We start from the raw sequence: 25,657 nt of genomic DNA, 5'->3' as shown, positions 1-25,657 counted from the left end.
TAAAAAATGAGATTTACTCACCTGGGGCTTCCCTCAGCCCCCAGCAGCCGATCGGTGCCCTCGCAGCTCCGCTCCGATGTCCCAGGACCCGCCGGCGAGCACTTCCGGTTTGGCCGTCACCGGCCGACAGGCATGGGAACGCGAGTGAGGGCAGGCATGGGCCCCCAGGAGGCCGCAATAGCAGCATAGGGGGCGATATACAGGCTGGAAACGCGAAGAATCACTCGCGTTCCCATGCCTGTCGGCCGGTGACGGCCAAACCGGAAGTGCTCGCCTGCGGGTCCTGGGACATCGGAGCGGAGCTGCGAGGGCACCGATCGGCTGCTGGGGGCTGAGGGAAGCCCCAGGTGAGTAAATCTCATTTTTTACAGTTGACTTAAGGTTCACTTTAATTATACCCAGCCACCTCATAATGACAATAACTTTTCAATTAGTGATGTACAAAAAACCCTTAAATCTGGGCATACACGGCTTGGTTATGCCGCTCGATTCCGCAGTCAATTCTCTTATCTTCCGCTCGTTTTTCGTATCTTTTTACATTCATTGCTAACTGGAATCAAGGGGCGAAACCAAGAGCGTTTCTAGGTTCCTGGGAGATCCAGGGCACCAAGAGGGGCCTGTGCACTGTACTCAGCTGGTGGTGATGCTGTGCCGGCCTGGCTGGCGGTGATGTTGAGCCGGCCTGGCTTTGCTAGGTGACTTGCTGGGGCTTTGCTGGGCAATTTGCTCATGGAATTTTGGGGGGCTTTGCTGGGCTGGGGGCTTTACTAGGCTTTGCTTGGCTGTATGCTTTGCTGGGACCAGGAGGCTTTGCTAGGCTGGGGGGTTTGCTTTGCTGAGGGCTCTGCTTTGCTGGGCTGGGGCTTTGCTTGGCTGTAGATAGGTAGCTTCCCCCAGCATAGGTTAGATAGGCAGCTTCCCCCAGTATAGATTATATAGGCAGCTTCCCCCAGTGTAGGTTAGATAGGTAGGTTTCCCCAATATAGGTTAGATAGGCAGCTTCCCCAGTGTAGGTTAAAAAGGCAGCTTCCCCCAGTATAGGTTAGATAGGTAGGTTTCCCCAGCGTAGATTAGATAGGTAGGTTCCCCTAGAGTAGGTTAGATAGGTAGGTTCCCCCAGCGTAGGTTAGATAGGTAGGTTCCCCCAGAGTAAGTTAGATAGGTAGGTTCCCCCAGCGTAGGTTAGATAGGTAGGTTCCCCCAGTATAGGTTATGGCTTCAATTCATCAAAGGGTGTTCGATAACAAAACCCCAGTCCTTAAAATACCGCATTCGGTATTTTACACTTCACTGTGCTAATTCATCAATATTTTCCCATGTGTGGTAGAGGTTCGTTAAGTTACCGAACTACTAGGCTTCAATTCATCAAAGGCTGTCCGATAACAGCAGAGTGGTGCAGAGCAGCTTGGAATGTCCCTGTGTTGTTACAAGCTGATTACAATAGAAAGCATCCAGACATCCCTTTAGATGTAAACGTGTTATAGTTACTGTTATTTATACTGCCTCTGCTGCTCTGAATCTGTCCATCAATCTTTCTTAACATTTGACTTATTTGCCACAACGTAGATGAACTTCCTGGAGACATTACAAATGCCATGCTTGGTGATTTCACCACCAGCATCTTTGCATTATCAAACAGGGCCTGAAAGGGTTACACCACCGAAGGGAATCTGGGGATATATTTGGTCCCGTTCTCTCTGCTCACTGCCTGGGGGGTCTGAAAGCTTGTGTGAAGAAGACTGTGACCTATCAGCAGCACTTGCAGGAGAACAGGGGCTGTTTCTATTGGCTGCCTGCTCCTGCTAATCATGAAAACATTCACACAGAAGGCTTTGGAAGCCTGTAACGACAGGGGAGAGCTGGAGATAATCACCGAATGTGTTAGCGTATGTGGGAACCTTGATGAATTAGCACAAGTCGGTAATTTATCTCATTGCTCTGTCATTTCAGCTTCTCATTCGGTAACAGCTTTGATGAATTAACATTTTCTAAAGTGCTCCGTTAAGTCAGCTGTTTTCAGCATTACCGAATGCGGTAATGCTTGATGAATTGAAGCCTATATAGGTAACTTCCCCCAGTATAGGTTATATAGGTAGCTTCCCCCAGTATAGATTAGATAGGTAGGTTTCTCCAGTATAGGTTATATAGGTAGTTTCCCCCAGTATAGATTAGATAGGTAGGTTCCCTCAGTATATGTTCGATAGGTAGGTTCCCCAGTATAGATTAGATAGGTAGGTTCCCCCAGTATAGATTAGATAGGTTGGTTCCCTCAGTATAGGTTAGATAGGTAGGTTCCTCCAGTGTAGATTAGATAGTCAGCTTCCCCTAGTGTGGGAAGGGGCACTGGGCGGAGCGGCGGGGGGGAGCGGGCAGTTAAAAACTCACCTGTCTTCAGATCGCCGCAGGCACAGCTTTCATGTGCTTCCGGCTTCCTCCCCGCATCGTCCCTCACATTGGTAACAGCGCCCTTGGGATGTCATCACAGGGGGCGCTGTAACCAAGACGACGGACGCTGCGGGGAGGAAGTTGGAAGCACATTGAAGCTGTGCCTGCGGCTATCTGAAGACAGGTGAGTTTTTAACTGCTGGTTACCCCCCCCCCCCCCCCCCCCCAGTGCTTCCTCCTGCCAGTCAATAGATCCGGGGCACCATGGCAACAGGTTCCCGGCCGTTGCCCTGGATCAAAGGCCCTAGCGACGCCCTTGGGCGAAACGATCATGCCGGAGATCGGACATGTCGGAAATTATCTATCGAGCCATCTTGGTGGCTCAAAACGAGCCGTGTATGCTCAGCATAAGACATGCTACCGAGACAGCAAGGGATTTAGAGTTAGCCTTTCAAGCATCTCACTTCTGGTTAATTAACTAGCAGCCCGTTGTCTGATTGGCTGCTGGTTAATTAGGAACACTTTGTTCTTTTAGTACTGAGTGGAGTTCTGCTAGTGTTAATCATACAAACCTGAGCTAAGGAGCTTTCCTGTTTTTGATTGCATCTCTACTGTGGGCTGCATGATAGTCACTAAAATGCACACTGCCCCCTCACGCTGATGGTCAGAGCAGCAGAATGGATAGTCATAGTAGTAGCCATCTTACTTCTTGTAAACTCGGAAAATCCCTTTAGCAGATATGATTCTAGTTGACATCTTAAAGAGAATCTATGACTTTAAAATATTTATAAAAATTATACTCTTAACTTAGTAGAGGGAAGCCTCTGGATCTTAATGAGGCGTCCCCCTTCCTCCTCAGCCAGCTCGATTCAGCACTGGCACCCATGAAAAATCCAAAACAATAACAGTGGCCTGCCTGTGCAGGAGCACTAGCAGCTTTCAGATCGTTTTCCAGTGGGGATAGTCAAGCCAGATTGGGTCCTCCTTTAAATAGCCAAATGTGCCCCCCTTTAGATAGCCAGATGTGCCCCACTTTTTCTACTTCTATTAACTCTTCTGCACTCTTCTGCAGAGGCAGGGAGAGAAGCAGGGGCACTTCAGGCAGCCCAGCAAGCCGCCTTTCTTGCATACAGTGCTGCGCCCGGGGACATTTGTCCGTCCTTGCCCACCCAATGCTACGCCTCTAGGTCCCACCACTGGAACAGGGCTGAAGGTGAGGATGAGTGAACCCTCTCAAGGTAAGTAGCCTCTACGGGCAAATTTTGTCACTTCAGGGTCACTTTAATGCTAGGTACACAGAATACAATTTTCTGGCAGATTTACCTGCCAGATCAATTTTTTCCAACATGTCCGGTCTTAATTTCGATCAATTTTTTGATCGATTTCCATACAGGTGACTTGAAATCGATCGGAAAATCGATCGAAATTCAGATCGGACATGTTGTACAAAATCGATCTGGCAGGTAAATCTGCCAGAAAATTGTATTGTGTGTACCTAGTATGAACCTCGTTCACAGACTAGAGGGTTCTTGCCCAAGGAGTCCAGTTGGGGCCGTCTCTGTTAAGAATCTACCATATGAATTGCGGCCCTGATGTGTAGCCAGATTGTTTTGACTGAACCCATTTTTCTCTTCCTTACTCCTCGTGCTAGAAGTCGCTTCATCAACGAAATCTTTTGTTGCAACACAGAACATGCAGCAGAAAACAGAGCAAGCGCTCACCAACATGGGCTACAGCTGAATGACTCATCACCTCATATGCACCGCTTAAATAGCTCAAATGCACACTCAGCAATCAGACAGATGCAAAACATATGCAAAACGAAATACTTACCATGCAAAACAGGATAGTACAATGGCTGCTGCTAGCCTGGTAGTTACAGAACTGTGGAAACAAAATATAGGTAGAAGGCTGCGCATCCCTGACCCAATACTGTACAATTGAATGGTTAATCGCTGTGGCGCACACCGCCCCCCCCCCCCCCTGGACTAAAATGTACGCCCGCATCCAAACAATGCAATACTGGTCTATGGAGAAATTTTAGCTTCCATCATAGTTTTGCATGCAAAAATATAATATACTGGACATCTGCACCAACGTTGAGGTAAATCTCCAGAGCAGATGTCCTAACACTAAACTGACCTAAGTTAAAAGCAAATGTCTTTACCCTGGCAGCAGCTATGCTAAAATGTGTAACTTACATTCAATACAGACAGCAGAAAACAGAGCAAGCGCTCACCAACATGGGCTACAGCTGAATGACTCATCACCTCATATGCACCGCTTAAATAGCTCAAATGCACACTCAGCAATCAGACAGATGCAAAACATATGCAAAACGAAATACTTACCATGCAAAACAGGATAGTACAATGGCTGCTGCTAGCCTGGTAGTTACAGAACTGTGGAAACAAAATATAGGTAGAAGGCTGCGCATCCCTGACCCAATACTGTACAATTGAATGGTTAATCGCTGTGGCGCACACCGCCCCCCCCCTGGACTAAAATGTACGCCCGTATCCAAACAATGCAATACTGGTCTATGGAGAAATTTTAGCTTCCATCATAGTTTTGCATGCAAAAATATAATATACTGGACATCTGCACCAACGTTGAGGTAAATCTCCAGAGCAGATGTCCTAACACTAAACTGACCTAAGTTCAAAGCAAATGTATTTACCCTGGCAGCAGCTATGCTAAAATGTGTAACCTACATTCAATACAGACAGCAGAAAACAGAGCAAGCGCTCACCAACATGGGCTACAGTCCAGGGGGGGCGGTGTGCGCCACAGCGATTAACCATTCAATTGTACAGTATTGGGTCAGGGATGCGCAGCCTTCTACCTATATTTTGTTTCCACAGTTCTGTAACTACCAGGCTAGCAGCACCCATTGTGCTATCCTGTTTGCATGGTAAGTATTTAGTTTTGCATATGTTTTGCATCTGTCTGATTGCTGAGTGTGCATTTGAGCTATTTAAGCGGTGCATATGAGGTGATGAGTCATTTAGCTGTAGCCCATGTTGGTGAGTGCTTGCTCTGTTTTCTGCTGTCTGTATTGAATGTAAGTTACACATTTTAGCATAGCTGCTGCCAGGGTAAAGACATTTGCTTTTAACTTAAGTCAGTTTAGTGTTAGGACATCTGCTCTGGAGATTTACCTCAACGTTGGTGCAGATGTCCAGTATATTATATTTTTGCATGCAAAACTATGATGGAAGCTAAAATTTCTCCATAGACCAGTATTGCATTGTTTGGATGCGGGCATACATTTTAGTCCAGGGGGGGCGGTGTGCGCCACAGCGATTAACCATTCAATTGTACAGTATTGGGTCAGGAATGCGCAGCCTTCTACCTATATTTTGTTAACACAGAACATGCAGTGCATTGCTAGAATTGCACACGTTATCACACGCAATGTCACTTAGGTGAAGGTGTCTATTGGTCAGTTGCTTCTTTGTTTGGTTTACACTGCATGTCGTTGCAAATGTTATTTTTGGTTGTGTTATATGCACGTTTTAAGCAGTGCAATACAGTGTAATGCTCTAGTGTGAAACACCACATCAAGGTTAAGCAATGAGTCATTGCTGTCAACTCTTCACAGTTTTTCACAGAGAGAGTGGTGAGTGAAGATCAATATTTCCTGAAAACAGCAGCAGATGTGTAGATAAACCGTGTGGATTGCCTTTGTGAGAGAAACGCACTCATATCTTCCGGTAGCAAGTCTTCCTGAGTCTAGGTATGCTTTAACTACAATAGCAGCCATTCAGAGAACCAATACCTGAAAGCTGCGTTTCTGAAGCCTTCTCTCCGCTAGAGATTACTCTCAGGTTATAGGGTACCAGTTTTTTTTAGTAATTTAACAGTTTCGTAATTTAAATATAATGTGAGTGCATTTGGGCTTGCGCCCTTGTCGGATCTAGTCCAGAACAGCGTCAGGCTACAGGGATCCAAGTTTTAGTCAAACTTTGGCGGTTTGATTGCCTTTGGCACCACGCTCCTCCACGCAATACCTATTGCTATTAAAATGCTAATTCAGTCTAGTTAATATATGATTTATCATTTTCTAAAGCTCAAATTTTGTTAAACATAAACTATGCCAAACCCAAGTACCACCTGGACACATTAGAAGCAGCCCCTGAGGTGCACATACCACATGTTGACAATCTAGGCTTTTAGGTCCCTTGCACACTGGCATTGTGCACCTGCGTTGCATAACCCTTTCTCACCACAAGGTGCCCCGAGTGCATTGTTAGTCAATGGAACCCTGCAGAGTTGATGTGGTGTGAAGCGATGTGCTGTAAGCATCCGATCTGATGCAAAGGCTGCAGCATGCTACCGCATGATCTGTGCCTACCGCATGGATAATGCAGTGGTGCAAGGCAACAGGCGAGGCAGCAAGTGTGCACGATGGGAGCGCGGCGCAAAGCTGCGCACATGTGTGTACCAACGGGAATCCCAGTGTTGTACTTTCGGTCCATCAGAGTGTGCGTCACTTATCGGGACGGGCCTATGCATATGAAAGTGTTTTATAGTTGGAATTTCTTATCAGTGAGGGTCACACTGTAGTCACTTCCTGTCTGAGTCAAGACTCTTTCCTAGCAGAAAATGGCTTCTGAGAGCAAGAAAGAGGTAAAAAAGGGGAATTTATTATCAGTGAGGGACACTCTGTAGCTTGCTGTCTGAGTCAGGACTAAGTCAGCCACTTGCATACCTTATATTTAACTCTTTCAGGCAGAGAAAGAAAAAATGGAACACAGCATAGTTATTTGTGTGCTAGGCGTTGTACATACACATGTCTATCTCATTATGTCACATTTCAGTTCAGGTATCCTTTAAAAACAGAGTAACTGTCAGGCTGCAGAAGCTAATTTAAACCTCTATTCTCCTGTGTTAAACAGTTTAGAAGGAAGCCCAAAAGCCATTAGTGAAGATAAAAATCTCAGTTACCTTTGATGTGTGCTTATCAGCAAACTGTTAGACCTAAGCAGGACGCAAGCCGCATACTATACTGCAAAGCATTCTGGGGCCCTCCCCTCGGCTGCTAATGAGACGTTACAGCAGCTTGTAATCAGTCCAGCGCGTAGCACTGATAAATCTCCGGGCAGAGTACACTGCAGGAGTCAGCTATTGTTCCTAGCCACATGGCTCATTAATATTCACTGCACACTGTGTTATTTAGTACGAGCTTTTCTGTGATCAGGAAGCAGGCAGGACATGACGACACATTTGACAGAAAAACATGGAGCCTGCCATGAGCTGTCAGGAGCATCTAGCTCTGCATATACTATATACAAATTCTGTGAAATCCAAACGTGGACAGTGAAATGCATATGTAATGTAAGTACAGCCAATCTTTAGCTACTGATATATGTGTTTATTTTCTCTGAGACCTTATACCTAACAGCTCCTCTTTAAAAACATATTATGCTGGTGGGAGGGGGTTAGTATTCACTTACCGCTCCCTCTGTACGCCGCTGTGCTCCTCCGTTCTCCCCATTCCCGGGCCCATTCTGGCTCCTGACCGACCAGTAAGGAAATACTGTGCCACTTATGTGCAGTATGCCACTGGTAATCTGTAAAATAAGTAGTTAATGAACACTGAGCTAGGTTAAAAAAAAAAAAAGGGAGTGATGTCACTTTTTGCATTGCAGAGAAACAGTGAAGATGGAAACCAGCAGAAGTAATTTTTTTTTCATATCACATTATGGTAAACAATAAAAGCAACAGGATAAGTAAACTAAGTAAATAATTTCTTATTGGATGATTTTTTTCTGTTAATATGGAGTTTTATCCCATAATGTATTTTCGATGTTACGTCATCTTGATTGTAAATCACTGCTATTGGCAGCATAGGAAGAGGTTCCATTCCATGTCCCCCTCCTTCAAGGTTAAACCAATAGCAAATGTCAGGGTTTCTGGCGCTGGATTCTGCAGGTAGCAGATAAAGCTTGCTAGGAGTAGATGCTGTGTGATAAGCGCCCGGTGACTGGGGGCTCTTTATCTCCAGCGTGCAGGTGTAATATCAGCAGCCGCCCCTCTTGGTGGATGTGGCTTGTGCTAGAGGAGAGGAATATGCTACTAGCACCTCCCCCTCCCCATGCTGATGGATCAGGCTGCGCATTCCTCGGTTGCTCCCTCCCTTCCCTCTGCCACTGACAGGAGATGCTGCCTGCCTTGTAGTACGGGCTGAGCGGCTGCACGAGTGCACGTAAGACTCTTGCAGCAAAGTGCAGGGTGACAGGTGGAGTCCCGTATCCACAGCAACCGCATCCTTATAAGGCGAGTGAACAAGCTGCATTACATTGTGGCAGGCGGAATGGTGAAGCCGGACGGAGCCCCGGGAGAGAGAGCGGTCCTTGCCGGTGACAAGCAGGAGGGTGCAGATCGCGCCTCATCTCGTCACTCTCACCAGTCAGCACCATGTAGCCTGCGAGGCTGCTGAGCCCGTCATCGGCTTTCCCCGGAGGTGTCTCTTCTGATGGATTAGCAGTCCATGCAGGAATCTTGTGTGTGACAGCTGCAGATTGCACAGAGTAGGTAAGGATGGGGGGGCTGATCACAACTAACCCCCGCCCCCCACCGGCTCCTTCTTCCGTGATGATCGCATAGAGCTGGTGGGCTGTCATTCCGATCGTAGGGTGCAGTCATGTCCCCCAGCCTCTGCAACCTGTTTCTCTGGCTCTGTGGCTTCCATGGTGCCAAAGCAGAAACATTTCTAACAGGTATGAGTAGGAAGAGAGCCAGCATTGTCTTAGGAGAGAGAGCAGCTACCTGGGAGCTCTGTTTACAGTGTATTTTATTTCACCAGGTTCTTTTGCCAAGGAGCTGCCAGTCTGTAGGACCTCTTCTGTCTGCCCAGGAAAGTGCTATGCTTTTTTGTGTTACTGCATCAATAAATTGCATGTATTACTGACCTGTTAGCTCTGTTTTATCATTTTGGGAGAATTCAGAACCATATCTATAGGAGAATAAAACAGAATAGGTGAAATGAGCACCGGTTTATTTGTATTATGATTGCATTATTGGTTTCATCCATTCCTGCTGATGCTCTTCCATGGCATCTGTGTACCTGCACCACGGTGCCAATGCTACATACTGTTAGCTGCCCTTCACCTTAGTTGCCAGGGTATGATCAGACTGCACTTGTCTAGACTGTTGTATGTTTGCTTGCCAGTTGATACCTGATATATGCAGGAATAATTTGCCACTTTCTTGCCTCTAAGTATATGGTAAAGGGTGCTTTCTACTGTGACAGTTCCGAGCTTCTGTCTGTCCACCCAGTGCTATATTTTGTTTAAGGTAGATGCAAATGGGATGAATCAGCGTTGTTTATTTCACATCTGTCAGGGCCACAGGTAGCAGAATCTTCCAAATACTGCCTCTTTCGCTGAAGTCTCATTTCTCTAGCTGCAATAAGATGAGTCTCTATCTATTAGTGAAGAGGCTAATATGTATTCTAGGACCCCCTTTGTTTGGCCACTGCAAATCTTAGAACTTGAGTCTAGGTGCAAAGACTTACCACAACAAGAAAATAAATAAATAAATATAAATATATATATTCTTTCTGGTAATGTCCTAAAGTTATTACCGTATTTTTAAGTGGACCGACCTTTAATATCACCTGCAAGAAAACCTCAAATGACTTCATTTGTCTTGCCTGTTTGTTTTACAATTAACTTTTTGTTTTCTCTGGAGGAATACGTGAAAGATCCCATTGCAAGCTGTGTACACAGATGATGTCACCACAAATGGCATGCAATGACATTAGCACATAGATGAACAATGATCCCGCTCGCATAGGCTTGCATTCCATTTGCTGTGGAGAGCACTTGGTACAAAACGTAGTCATTTCATTTTCAATTTGTTCTTCCTTCTGGTTCACATTGGAAGCACTAGAGCATGACTCCTTGTGTTAGCCTTCCTCGTTCTGTAAAAACGTGCTTTCCTGCTGAATTTCTCAAATCCCTCACTGTTATCAGCTCTCCTGCATTTCTCCAAGCTGGAAGCACTGGTGCATTCATCATTGTGCCCACCAAGACGTGACACTGTCACACTGTGTGCAATATGTGCCAGTGTGCTCAGCCTCCTGCCACTTAGATACTCAATGCTCAGACATGGACTTTGCCGATATCTGCACGCTGATCGTTTTACATTGCAGTCTTTATGAATGATAAAAGCTTGCATGAGCCGTGGATAAAAGGCAACGCAACACACAAGGAATATAATATAGTAGAAAGCAATGCTCAGCTGACAAGATTTTGACAAAGTGGAGGTGATGGTTGGACACAGGAGACCGAGGACTGAAGCACATCCTCTGGCTGAGCAGCGGAGGAGGCTGAGCAAAGAGGCTGCTGGCATAATCACCAGTCTGATGATAATGAATACACTGGAAATTATCGTACCAGAGATGCATGTATAATGTTATCTATAAAGCAACTTGGAATATGAACACGCTTTTTTGCACTTCCAAATTACATTTTTCTTTTTCTTTTTTTGCCGTGTGTAGAACTTGCAATTAAACAAATTAAACTCCTGGGTATAGTTGTTTTTTTTGCACCAGTAGTAATTACCATTATGGTCTCAAATTACAATAAACCTGTGCTGAATGTAATTTGTACATTCAGAAATTGGCATCATATGGTGACAGCATATCCCTCTCCTTGAAGTGGACCTGATCTCTTTACTGAGCACCTAGTGCTCACAGGGATATTTACTGGTTTGCAGTGCGGTCATATTACTTGTTGCTCTTAATCCCCTTCTTCCTCATCCACAAATTCTTCCTCATCCACAAAAGTGTGTTCCATTCTGGAGAGGGGAGGTGAGTCAAGTTGTCACTCTCCTTGTCACCCACATAGGGCCCTTTTCCACTAGCAATCGCAATCACAAACGCCAGCGATTGCGTTTTTTTTTTTTTTTCATTAATTCTGTTATGTGATTGCAATTTTCATTTGCATTATCATCGTAAAAATCGCTCCAGAAAGCGATTGCAATTTTGCAATTGCCAAATCGAATCACTGTAGTGGAAAATACTTCTCGGGATTTCTATGATAAAGTAACAACCCTAGCGATTTTGCAATTTTGCGATTCAGCAATCGCTCTAGTGGAAAAGGGCCCTTAGAGCTCTATAGGGGAAGTAGCTGAGCTGCCACTGAACTTATATGTGTGGAAAATCCACAGAGGTAGTTAATCAGCTCTGTTGAGACACTAATTACCTCACATGTGTGTATGTTTATGGTTTTCTGCAAAACATGTACTGTTGGTGGGCCTTGAGGACAAGGTTGGGGAACTCTGCCGCGCAGGACGATTTCTCAGGCCCTGCTGGGCCGATTTGCATAATTTTTTTTTTTTTGCCTTGCAACACGCAGCCAGCACTTTGCTAGCTGCGTGTGCATTCCGATCGCTGCCAATTAGCCGCCGATCGCCGTGCCGACACCCCCCCCCCCCCAGACCCCGTGCGCTGCCTGGCCAATAAGTGCCAGGCAGCGCTGAGGGGTGGATCGGGACTCCCTTTGACGTCACGACGCAGATGACGTCATCCCGGCCGTCGCCATGGTGACGGGGGAAGCCCTCTAGAAAATCCTGTTCTTTGAACGGGATTTCCTGATCAAAGATCGCCGGAGGCGATCGAAGCGGGTGGGGAGATGCCGCTGCGCAGCGGCTATGATGTAGCGAGCCCTAGGCTCGCTACATGATTTAACAAAAAACAATTTAAAAAACACTGCTGCGCTGCCCCCTGACGGTTTCTAATAGACCGCCAGAAAGGTTAAGGTATTAGAAGGACTTTTTTTTTTTTTTTTTATAATTCCACTGGACATATCTTATTGCATTCTTTTGGAGGGGAGCTTGGCAGTGTGGTGGAAATGGGTAGAAAGCTGCTATAGTACAACATTAAGCTTGAAATATACACAAAAAGTCTGTATATATGTTTATGGGAACAGTATCGCTCTTTATTCTTCAAATCACAAGTCTTCCAGGTTGCGGATGTAAGGTGTGGACTTAATTTAGATCCAATTCACTAGTGTGAATTGGCTCTCTGATTTATGTCCGCAACCTGGAAGACTTGTGATGTGAAGAATAAAGAGCAATACTGTTCCAAAACCCCCCATATTTACTGACTTTTTGGGTATATTTGCACATTTGCTTGGGGTGGAACCCTATTACGTGCATTTTATCTTGGCTATTTTGCAACATTAAGCTTGCTATACACTTTTAGATGTTAAGTAGACCAGGGGAAATCTACCATTTTGGCTATCATTCACAAAGCGTTCCCGCATGCAGAAATGCTAAAAACAGCCGACTTTACCGAGCACTGAGCAAAATGTGTATTCATAAAGGCTGTTTCCGCATGCGAAGCTGACTTTTCCGAGCAGAGCGATAAATTACCGCATTGTGCGGTGATTCTATGCGGAAATGTAACAATGTCAATTCATAAAAATTAACGCAAACGGTATGCGGACGGAGATTACCGCTCCCCTGGATGTAGCGATAAGCATGCGGAGTACATGTAAGTGAATGGGACAGACCTCCCAAGCAGCAGCAGAGAGAACACCCCATGGAGGGACTCAGGCAGCTTCTCCTGTTTCCGCACGCCTACCGACAGCCTACATCCGGATATCTCCGCACTCCTATCGCAACAGGCAACATTTTTATGAATGACCACCCAGAAGGCTGAAATACCGACAGCGGTATTTTCCCGCAGGGATTTTTGTTACCGACAACACTTTTTTATGAATGATAGCCTATGTAGATTAGATATTAGACAAGATTCTAGCTGACGCTCTACCTAATGTTGGTTGCACTTTTGCCAATAGCTTTATACTGCTCAATGCATTACTAAACTACGCTGGCACTGATCACACAAGACGTGGGCATTCCATTTATATTTTGATGAAATATTGAAATGGAGTGTCCTAGTACTTAATTTTTTTTCCTCCTATGTGTAATGTCTTTATTGACTCTATCAGCCAGAGAAGTGGTATTTTTTTTTTTTTTAAAGAAACTGTGACAGCCACCATATCCCTCTCACTTCAGGTGTCCTTTAAATGTAAGGCAAAGTCTATGTAGTAGGAAAAGATCCCTCTCTGGTCAAATTCAAATCCGAGAGGCATTGATTTTTTTTTTTTTCTTTTTGCCACACTGGGTGGCAATCTATGTATATGGCTTCCTTTCGCCATCAGTATAGCTGTGCACACGCTAGATGAAACTCGGCTTAGGCTGGTGATAACAACAGTCTCTGCTGAGAATCTAATGTGTGTGTGCAGGAGCCCCTGCTGCCCCATGACGCTATGGGCAGCTATCAGACCGGCAGATTGACTTCGCCAAGTGCTATCTGTAAGCATTTTCCCCACTTACCCCCCCCCCCCCCCCACACACTTCATTGGGTCTCCTCCCCTAACTAGGCATATACAGCTTTGGCTCTGCAATGTGGCCAGAGGAGTCGAGTGCTGCCGGCCGACATGCTATGAACAAGGCTTATAAATCAATTTCCTATAAGTATTCTGTTGTGCGAGAGAGATTTAGGGCTGATTCAGATGGACGTCTGAACCAGCCACCTGTGGCAGCCGAGTTTCTCAATCCAAATGCTTTTCTGCAAGCTTACAGAAAAACCTCTTTTTGCTGCACTTCCCGGCGCAGGGGGACATGGAAGCATGGTGGTAAAAGATCGGCTAAGTGTCGGACAGACTTCGCCGGAAATCAGGATCAAAACATGGCGGTTGTGCACACGGCGGTAAGCGATAGTACCAATGGCTATCCATTTATCTGAATGGACAGTGTTTAAGTGACGAGCACTGTAGTCGGTGTTTACTGTTGCAGAACCGTCCATCTGAACCAGCTCTAAAGCTGTCTACGTCCACACCTATCTGATTGGTCAATCTATGAATTTATAGCAGCTTGTCAGTTAAATGGAGGATAGGGAATGTTGGAAAATCCCTGTTAAAAGAACCTTGAGGTGAGAGATATATGGAGGCTACCATATTTATTTCATTTTTAAACAATACCAGTTTCCTGGTATTCCCGCTGGTCTTTTCTGGTCAGTAGTGTCTGAATCACACACCTACAACAAGCATGCAGCTAATCATGTCAGATTTGTGTCAAAAACATCTGATCTGCATGCTTGATCTGGGTCTATTGCCAAAAGATGACAGCGGATCAGCAGGACAGCCAGGCAATGTGCATTGAGTAAAAGGAAATAAATGTTAGCCTCCATATGTCTCACCTCGGGTTCCCTATAAGGGGCTGGTAGGAGGAGCAGCACGCGATTAACAGCTGCATATCATTGTACTGCACTGAGTGACTCAACATTTGCGGTTCAGTTCAATTCTGAATAGACTAATTTGTATCAAATGAACAAGGTATTCAGATTGATGACTAAAACGATTGCTTGATGTATCGGCCCATTATTAGCCCATGTATGGCTAGTATTTAATCTGTCCTGAATTTGTCATATAAACAGAAAATGGCCATGAAAGCTAAATGAGTATTGAAGTCTATACAGGATCTGGACTGTTGAATATTGATTGATATATAGATATATTATATATATATCATAATGTAATTTTTTTTTTTTTTTATTTCACGAAGAAAGCACATGAACAGTTAACATCAAAGTTCCATTAGACATGTACAGTAGATGTGTTACATAATAGTAAAACAGAAAAGTCAGAGCACAATATGCAAATTTATGCATATAGAGAGGAGCATATACGTCAAGGACATGAAAATGTCAGTCATATCCATCGACATGTGCATATTAGTCTCTGGAAGGTACCCCTTAACTCTGTAATCTCCCCTTGAGTAAGGCATCAATACTTAAGGTAGCCATACACTGGTCGATTTGCCATCAGATCGACCAACAGACAGATCCCTCTCTGATCGAATCTGATCAGATAGGGATCGTATGGCTGCCTTTACTGCAATCAGATTGTGAATAGATTTGAGCCTGAAACCGATTCACATTCTGCTGAGCTGCCTTTGCCGCCTGCCCCCCCCCCCCCCCCCCCCCGGCATACATTACCTGAGGCTGGCTCCCGGGCGTGATGTCCCCGTCATGTGGCGGCTCCGGCATCCGCATATAACTTAAGCTATCACACCAGTGATAGCGTAAGTTCAAATAGAGCGCCCTCTATTTGTACTTCTGCTGTCACTGCAGTGACAGCGGAAGTTATAGGAGGATGCCGGATAGCCGGAGGTGCCATGACGGGAGCAGTGACGGACGGGATGCCCGGGAGCCAGCCTCAGGTAATGTATACCTGCGTCGAAAGGCCCCGAATCGTACGCCGCAAGCGACGCGCTCCCTACCCGCGGGCGATCGACGGTAATTTTCTGCACGGCGCGATCGACGGACCGATTGATATCAGGAGGAAATCAATCGGTCGGGAGCGTTTAGCGCGAACTATTTGACAGCAGATTCGATTCCAGTGATCGAATCTGCTGTCGATCGGCGGGAAATCGGGCCAGTGTATGGCCAGCTTTAAACATCAAATCTTTATCTGCCTAATTACAGCAATTACCTTCCGGCCGGCAGTTCATGTACCAAATATCTGTTAATCTACTCCACTAAAGGTGGCCATACACTTATAGATTTGCAGCAGATTCGACCATCAGATAGATTTCTGTCAGATGCCCGTCAAGTTTAATCTGACAGGAATTTATCTGATGTGTGCCACACACTAGGAACAGATTTCCAATAGATTCCAGAATGAAATCTATTGGAAATCTATATAAATGCATTGGACCATTAGAACGAATGTAACTCTATAGGCCATTGATCTGCTGCCAGCAGCCGATCGACCTAGATCTTTTATCCTGTCGGATCAAATCCATCAAAATCGGCCACAAATCGATCAATAGATTTAAAAGAATTGATTTCTGATTGATCGATGGCTGAAATTGACCAGTGTATGGGCCCCTTTAGACTAAATACAAGCAGTCTGCGTGCCAGTTTAGTATATTACTAATAGTAACCTCAGCTCACACATCTGATATGGCTCTGCTAATACCTTGAAAAGCTCTCTTACCTAGCCTACAGTGTCCCCCCTCCATAATGGAACGATACTTGTCAGTGGTCTGATGCATAATCTGGAGGAGTCATCTTTTCTCGTATTTATCAAATGTATCCTTCTTTGCCAATATGGCCTTCTCTGCTTCCTGTAATCTATTAACCCGGTTTGGGGGAGGTTTGTTTTAAAGGACTTGAGAGGCGACATTTAAAAAGCAATTTTAATTTACCCTGCAGGGGCGTAACTATTGGGGCTGCAACCTCCCCTCGGCTGCGGGGAGGCCCGGGGCAGTTTGGGGAGGGGGCAGGAGCAGAAGCGCTGTGTGCAGGGGGAGCGCTGCCGCCCAATTGTGGGACCCCTAGGTGTTGAACTGATCGTGGTGTCTAGATGCCGCAATAGTTCTTTCCCAGCAACCCACAGCTCACCTCAGCCTGCAGAAGGCAGAGCAGGGCTACGGGAAGATGGCATCCGAAGCCCTGCACTGGAGACTATTTGTGTCTCCAGTACAGGGCTTCGGGCGCCATCTGCCCATAGCGCTGCTATTCCTCTCAGCTCGGGAGATTTGCTGCAGTAGGATCGTCGGGGGGGGGGGGGGGGGGGGGCTGCGCGCCAGAGGCCGGACGGGAGAGGAGACTTCTGCCAGGTGAGTAAATTATTGTTTTTGCAGTTATATTATTTTCTGGTGAAATGCTGCCCACTTCACGATTATTTTCTGGTGAAATGCTGCCCACTTAATGATTATTTAATGGTGAAACATTGCTGCATTATGATTATTTTATGGTGAAACGCTTCCCCCATTACAATTATTTTATGTGAAACGCTGCCCCATTGGCACCTATGGGGGGTGCCCCATCTAAATTTTCGCAGGGGTCCCAGTAATTTCTAGTTACGCCTCTGTTACCTTGGGCTTCTTCCAGCCCCTAGATGTCTTCTGAGTCCCACGCCGCAGCTCCGGTGGTCCCCGTTGTCCCGCTGGCGGCCTGTGAAGCTGTGTAGGTCGGCATAGTGCTCACATCATCAGGCACGTACTGCGCCAACTATTAAGTACTTCACGAAGATTCAGTGTTTTAATTTCAATAATTTTGATCACTATGTAGTGCTGCATAATATGCAGTAATGTTGTCACACTACAGTTGTGGTTCCGCTAAAAATTCAGGTTTGTGTAGATTTGACCTATGATGTGCAAGATCGGTCTCCAAACATCGCATTGAGTGATGTTCGGATTCTCCGTAAGCCTTACAATTCAGACCTTTTCATCAGATCTTTATAACATTACAGTCTGGCACAGTCTAGCAGCCTGTAATGAATTGAATGAGCCATTGCATTCAGTATGAGTAGAGTTGACAGAGAGCAGAGAGTATTTGTGTAGGAAACGCCATAACACATTGTATGCACAATAATGAGTGCTGATTGATTAGTGTGCCAGACGCCTTCTGCTCAGCTATACAGAGGTGTTATTTATGTAGCTGTGTCGTGTTTCGTTGACTTTGCTGATTGACAGTCTGGAGGTAACAAATGCCTGTTTAGTGAATTACATTGTGCAAATCTGTTCTGCTTAGGTTTATGTCAGATACATTATTATAGGCCTGCTATCCGTAGTGAGCTATGGAGGCTGCCATCTTGATCTTTTGTAAGAGCATGTTGACCCTCAACCTATAGTGCCTTCTGAATTACTCACTTAGAGTAAATATGGACATCAGTCATGCAAACCTGTTTATTGTTCATGCTTGTTCCAGTGCAGTGACTGAGACTGTGTCTACCTATGTTATCATCATTACTACTAGGAGGCTAAGGCTGGTCATACACAAAGTCAATTTGTCTAAGCGATTTAATCACTTTCATCAAATTTGTTGGCATCTGTTGTTGTCAACGACCCATGTATGGCTAGCATTTAATCTGTCTTGATGAACTTTAGATTAATTTTTGGCAGTTTGTTGTTCGTAAGGGTGTTCGCCATGTTGGAAAAACTCCCTCGAGTAGACGGCACATAGAGTGGCAAGGGATCAACGACTGCATAGCATTGTATTGCATGACTTGATACAATGCAAGCAATTTGATCAATTCGTCATTGATATGGAGTTGCTAAGGAGCTATGAGCCTCAGTGCGAATCTTACATTGGGCCCCTCAAGCCTTATATACCAATATATATATATTCTATTGGGCCAAAATCTGTCAAAGACATCCACAGAGAGGCCCAGTGCACACCAAAACCGCTAGCAGATCCTCAAAACGCTAACGGTTTTTGGAGCAGATTTCAGAGCGATTCTACGCATGTTTAAAGACATTTTCTAAACATGCCTAGCGTTTTTGGGAGCGTTTTTGTGAAGCAGATAAAAACAGTAAAAGATGTTATTGAACAGCTTCTGTAACAAAAATGCCTGGAAAACCGCTCTGATCTAGCGTCTCCAGAACGGTTTGCGTTTTTCATATACTTTACATTGAGGCAGAAACGCTTCTGCAAACGTGCAGCAGGAGGCACTTTGCGGTTTGCTAAAAACCTCAAACCGCTGGTGTGCAGCATCCTATTGAAATACATTAGCCAAGCGTGCACTAGGCCAGACAGTGGTTGAAACAGGCCATTTTCACATTATAAATAATATTCCTTTTTAAGCCACCAACAAGCAAGAAAATACTCAAAATAATTTTGAAAGTACCTTTTCACCTACTTTTTGTTACTTTTTCAATTGCAGAGTTCAAAAGTAATTTAAACAGAAGATAAAAACATAGGAGAAAAGTGAATTGGATCGTGACCATAGAGAGCATTATCATAAAAGCCCATATGGATGGCATTATCAGCAAAGCACATATAGAGAGCATTATCAGCCTAGTACCAATGAAAGGCAGCAGTTGAAAGAGGTTTGCTAGTGTGCTCTTCTTGCCCAGAGGGGCCAGCGTGGCTGCAACCTCTGTATTCCTTAGGGCCCGTTTCCACTAAGTACGAATTCACAAGCAAATGTTGCTATGTCCGAGTTTATTATAACGAGATTATACTGTATTTCTCCTAATGCTCCCTTGTGGGTCAATCCACGTTTGCCTGAGCTTCTAAAGATGGAGGATGTTCAATTCTGGTTAAACATGGTGTCAAATATTTTAACTACATATTTGTAGATAGATATTGAAATTTTTTTTTACGTCTTAGGCCTCGTTCACATCTGCTGCGCTGAAAAACGTGTTAAAGCGCATGGTAAAAAACGCATGCGCTTGTGCGCGCTTTAGTCCGCGTTTCTGTGCGTTGCGCTGCGCTTCTTTAAAGCACGTTTTGCTTACTGTAGCAGCAGCAGTTGTCAATAAAACTTTGTTTTTGTATGTAAATGTATTTTTTTCTCCAATTAGGGGTAAAAAACGCATGCGCTTCTATGCGCTTGTACGCGCTTCTATGCGCTAAAAAAGCGGACCCATTCACTTGCATTGCTGTGCGCTTTCCAGCTCAGCGCACAGAAATGCCTGCAACACTACGTTTCTGTAACGCTGCTCAGCGCAGCGCATAGATGTGAACCAGCTACATTTAGTTACATGGAAAAATCAATACCTTGCTGAACGCACAGGGCAGTGCGCTGTGGAAAGCGCACAGAAACGGCCCTGATGTGAACGAGGCCTTAGGAGTGAATGCAGGCTTCCCCATCATTCTTTGTTACGCTATTTTCAACTCTGGGATCCAGTCAGAGTTCAGATGGGTGTCTCGGGTTTCGGCATTGAGCCCTCCAAGCTCAAGTTTTTGGTGCTAGATAAGAACAAGTCTAAGAAAGTAGTGCGTTATTACTCCATTTTGAAGCAAAAAGTTGGTTATAACAAGTATGATTAGGGCCAAGTTAAAGTGGCAGACCAAGATTTGTGAACTCGTGGAATATGAAAAATTTTACACGTACACTGTCATCAGCGCCTGTGATCGACTGATCTAAATTATATGGTACCATCAGGCCAATTATTCACCTGACAAGCTCTCCGAAATGGGCCCGGATATTGGTGTAGGGTGCTACAATTGCGGACACCCAGACGCAGATTTTCTACACTCCGTGTGGGGTCGTCCCGAGTTTCAGGCGTTTTAGGACTCTGATACAAAGTGTCTAGCAAAAGTACTGAGATGCCGGTGGACCTATCTTTTAAGGCCTCGTTGCTGGGGAGTATTGATAATGTGACTTGTAACAAACACAAGAGTGTTTCCTAGGAAGACTGTAAACCAAAATATCCCTCCTATATAATTTAACCTTTCAGGGTCACCCAGCCAAATATAAGGTGTGGGGGACTTGGGTTGACTATGCTAGCACAGTCCTTCTCGAACCTAGACATCACTATTAATGTGTCAGACATGTATCTATGAGCACCCAGAGCTATAACAGTATTTAGACTTAAAGAGAACCAGAGACGAAGCACCCTCATGTATTTTACTACATTTATCAGTGGGAACATGACAGTAAACACCTACCCTGCTTTTAGTTTCATTGTTATCTGCTTAATTAGTCTGTTAACAGCTGTGATAAGAATCCCCGACTGAGCCTTCAGTCTAGGTTTGAACTGGAAACATTATAGCTGAGTCGCTCTTCTGTGGAGTCTTTTCAAGCCCAAGCCTGCCCCCTCCTGGCTCAGCTTTGCTCCTTTGCATACTGAGAGCTCTGATGACATGGGAGGGGCTGCTTCTGCTGAGAGAGAAGCTCTGAAACAAGTGTGGCTGCAATATGATCTGTGTGCACTCTGCATAGATAATTATGATGACTGCAGTTTCATTCCTATGAGAGACACTTCCTACAGGCAGCTGCACATCATACCAAAATGAAAGCACACAGATGAAAGGCTGCAGCAGCCTTTCTCATATAGCCTAGACAGCACATCCAGAACAACTCATAACCCGGAAGCAGAAGGGATATGAGCTGGCGGCCATATTGGATTTTTCCTGGAGCAATAATGGATAAAAAACACTAAAAAAGGCACACCAGAGTGCCGAAATTATCAGGTAGAGCATTTATTCTTTACAAGCTATAGACTGATATGTTTATTTTGTGTGACGTTCATCTCTGGTTCCTTTTAAGTGATACATATTGTGATGGCACTTTACTGATCAAGGCTTGTCATGCCTTTATTGCTGAATACCTGTCTGTGTGACAACTACACAGTCCTGTACGAATTTGTGCCCTAATGTTTTTTTTCTGTTAACTGAGGGGTTGGAGGGTGGGGGTAAGGAATATGAATGTAATGGTTTGTACAAAACTCAATAAAAATTCTCTTTTAGAATTCCCAACATGGTTTTATTGCTGGCTTTCATTTTATGTCCTCTGGTATTACTCGTTTTTATATTGAGGCTTTATAATGCTCCATGGAGATTTGTTCCTAAGATTGAAATTGTAAAGTTTTCTTCAAGGCAACTGCTGCATGTGCCAGGTAGATATGTCAGCATTTATAAAATATGTTTCACAGTGTTGCAGTAATGGTGGAACCTTGGTGGATAAAGGGAATCTGAAGTAAAAACAAACTTATGATGTAATGAATTGTTTCCAGTACAGGAAGAGTTAAAGAGAATCTGTACTCTAAAATTCTTACAATAAAAAGCATACCATTCTATTCATTATGTTCTCCTGGGCCCCTCTGTGCTGTTTCTGCCACTGCAATCCTGGCTTGTAATTGCCAGTTTTAGGCTGTGTTTACAAACAAAAAACATGGCTGCTAACCAGCATGTGATAGGCTGAGAGAAGCTCACTCTGTGACTCATACAGAGCCTGGTGGGGGTGTGGAGAGGGTGTGTATAGCTTCTGCCTATCACAAGCAGAGCAGCACATTCCTGCCTGAGTGCCTGAGCCCGACAAAGCTGACAAAGGAAAGAAGATTAGATTATATAACAGATATAATACAGCCACTGTGCAACTAGGAAAGGCTGCAGCAAGACAGACCACATTAGAAAAGGTATAGGTACTTATAGGATAGAAGAAATGAGGCTGAAAATTTTGTTACAGTCTCTTTAAGAAACTTCACTTGTTATCTATGCAAAAGATTTTCTCTGAGCTCTGACTAATTTAGTCAGCCAGCAGTGCTGTTTTCTAAAGCACTAATACATAAAAAAAAAGTGAAATACAACTTCAGATTAGATTTTACTGCAGAGAAGTTCAAAGGGTCATTAGACCTGCCCTGTTTCACGTTTTACAATGCAGATTGTAGTTTGTAAACTGCAAATATTACAGAATGACGCAATGTTATAAAAAAAACAACTATATAAATAAAAAATAAAAATGACACTTTTTTTTCTTTGCTACGGTTCTATTAATTATCCGTACTACACATACAATTCATTATATCATAAGGGGTTTTTTTCCCCTTCAGTGTCACTTTAAAGGTTATCGTCTCTTGGTGTTTTTTCCATTTTGCAAAATTTGATCACTTTAAGTCTATAGATCTTTTAATTGCATTTTTTCCCCACTGCAACACACCCAGTCGTTAAATTTCTGGCTGATTTCTGAGAGTTTACTGACCAAAAACATGACTGAGCATGGTTGTAAATGTTTGAGCAGAAGTAAGGTTAAGGTTCTACAGAAGCATAGCCGTGCACTTTATTCAGAGTGATACAGTGTCAGGAAGAGCTAAATTCTTTATAAGCGCTGTGGTTTTGGCCTTAGTGACATTGGATGCCAGGATTGGACACTGGTGAGGGAAAGTCAGCTAATAGGAGCCTTCTGCTGAGGCAGGAAGGGATAGGCACAGTTTTCAGTTCAGGCCCGAGTCTCACTGCAATTAGACACCATTCACTCAAACTCTCTATAGATACGGTATACCTAACCTTACCTCTAAAGCGTATATATCGCCAGGCAAGATTCAAAATTGGTCTGGGGAGAAGAGTACACACCCCACATCCACTGACTTCTTACTGGAGGTTATAGGCATGAATGGTTGTGTATTGTGGCATTTCGCCTGCTATTGGATTTTGCTGCATCCTTGCTTCTCCCATCCCTTGTTCTGTGTGCATTATTTCCCCATACTGGACACCTCCGTCACTCATACATGTTCAGTGCCAGTTCTCCGTGCATACTAAACCGACTGCAAAGCAATCTTATTCCACCCGTATCGGTGTATACATAGTCCGCACCGACCCTACCTATATCCTTAATACTATGCATTATCCCGCTACTATTCCTAATGCTACTTCCCTCCTATGATCACCCACTCCATATTCTTGTGTGTACCTTTTTTTTTTTTCATGCTGTGTGTTGGAATCAATGCAAATGGTCAGGATTAGTAATCGACATGTGCTGTCAAAACAAGTTTCACGGTGTGTAAAACAGCGTGCTCTATGTGTTTGATGTGAACAACCGGTATCAGAAAACTGGAGTGAGATAAGGAACACCTCGCACTGCTGCAGATGATTCAAGCATTTATTCTGAGGCACAGTCTCGTAAGAAGTGTGCAAAACGGTAGTTGGGCTACTTGTGCCCGCATCCGCTGTCTGAGACCAGCCTCCGGACTCCCAGTACGTGTATTGTGCACTCTTTCTAAGCCATTGTTATCAACTGCATGTAATGCTTACAGTTCTGCACAACTATCAATAAATGCCTGAATAATCTGCGGCAGTGCCAGGTTTTCTCTATCTCACTCCAGTTTTATGGTCTGCATTAGAGTGTAGCTGTGCAAGTTCTTCAACTCTGGAGCAGTATCTCGCTGTGGGGTGATTATATGTGTCATTTCTTATTTCGGTAGTGGGTGGGAGGTAATTTTGGTTGTAATTTCACAACGTTGCCAGTTACACTCAATAAGGCATAACAGTATGAAGGGAAATAGGAAGTACAGTATTATAACTCTTAGCAGAGAGCTGCTTTACTTCCATTTAGCTTTTTGGTAGATCTATTTTTTACGTCCTTTCTCCTCACTTTAGAGTAAGAACCACATGTGTCAAATACCCGCAGGCCGAATGTGGCCCTCCTTGCTATATTATGAAGCCCTCTAGAGCTTCAAATGTGCATCATTGTAGGCAGTATAAGAATGAAAACTGCTTTCCCATACAGAGGCGCACACTGGTGACAGTGTTTATGGCTGAAACATTGTCAGTTTGAGCTGGGGCACAGCAACAACCCATGGAAACCCCTCCGCGAAATTAGCAGGAGGCCCCCTCCTTGTGTGGGGCAGTGCAATATTTACCTGCTCCAGCAATACGTTGGGTCTCTTCTGTTCTTCCCAGCAGCTGCCCACTCTGTGCTTCCATACCTCCAGTTTCTGATCACGTGACATGTATTCGGAGCCAGAGGTATGCAGCATAAAGTGGCTGTCAGAGGGATTAGAGGAGGCCCAAAGCAGCACTAGAGCAAGTAAACAGTAAACTGCTCCACTGCACTACTGTGATAAAACGTGGAAAAGGCAAGGTGGCTGATTCCGCGTCCAGCGCGGCGGTTTGCACGCAGCAGCGTGCGTCTGGTGTGGCTGGGCCTGTTAGTTCACACAGGCTGAGGAATACGTGCGTGCGCGCTGAGAGGCAGAACTTTTATGACAAACAACGAGGGATCAGCTGACCAGGTTGGTCAGCCGACCTCAAAGCAAGTGGCTATTGGTTGATCGCTGATGGGTGGCGCCGGAGAGCGACTATATATATATAGTCACTGCTGGTCAGTCTCAAGTTGTCTGCCGTTGCGAACACTACGCGGAAGCACTCAGACCTTAGTCAGATCCTACAGTGTGTTAGAACCAGGAGGACCTGGGAATTCACACTGAGTCAGATTACTTCTGTGTATTATTGTGTTATACTTCAGACTAGTTCCAGGGTGTTGAGACCACGGACCTCACACCCAAGATTAGGGACTTTGTGTAATCATTCTGTTATACTTCAGACTAGTTCCAGGGTGTCGAGACCACGGACCTCACACCCAAGATTAGGGACTCTGTGTTATCATTCTGTTATACTTCAGACTAGTTCCAGGGTGTCGAGACCACGGACCTCACACCCAAGATTAGGGACTTTGTGTTATCATTCTGTTATACTTCAGACTAGTTCCAGGGTGTCGAGACCATGGACCTCACACCCAAGATTAGGGACTTTGTGTTATCATTCTGTTATACTCCAGACTAGTTCCAGGGTGTAGAGACCACGGACCTCACACCCAAGACTAGGCATTGTTGATATCTGTTATGACCTATTGCATTCCTGACTATCCCTTTGCTTTCTGATTCGGTACCTACGCATATCTGATTATCTGTTGCCAAACCCTGCCTGCCTTTGGATACCGAATCAGCCTTCTGTCTATGTACCTTGTCTGTCTGTGTGTTGCCGACCTGGCTTGCCCGACCTAGAGAGCTATCTCTC

At 44.7% G+C, this 25,657-nt stretch overlaps 1 protein-coding gene across 27 annotated transcripts in view; it reads left to right on the top strand.

Moving 5' to 3' along the window:
* SRCIN1 (SRC kinase signaling inhibitor 1) overlaps positions 1 to 25,657 on the top strand; it is a 1,481,450-nt gene that overhangs the window by 1,032,216 nt on the left and 423,577 nt on the right. Inside the window, exon 1 of one of the 27 annotated variants that reach the window (XM_068262511.1) lies at positions 8,532 to 8,921. The exons of 25 other annotated variants lie outside the window; for them this stretch is intronic. The gene's annotated coding sequence lies outside the window, so the exon portion shown is untranslated. Of the gene's footprint in view, positions 1 to 8,531; positions 8,926 to 25,657 lie in introns of those variants that run through there. One more of the 27 variants, XM_068262510.1, reaches the window with a different exon arrangement.

Source organism: Hyperolius riggenbachi, chromosome 12, assembly GCF_040937935.1.
Source record: "Hyperolius riggenbachi isolate aHypRig1 chromosome 12, aHypRig1.pri, whole genome shotgun sequence".
NCBI classification, from domain to species: Eukaryota; Metazoa; Chordata; class Amphibia; order Anura; family Hyperoliidae; genus Hyperolius; species Hyperolius riggenbachi.
The sequence above is the reverse complement of the archived record's forward strand: the minus strand, read 5'-3'. Positions and strand labels throughout refer to the sequence as shown.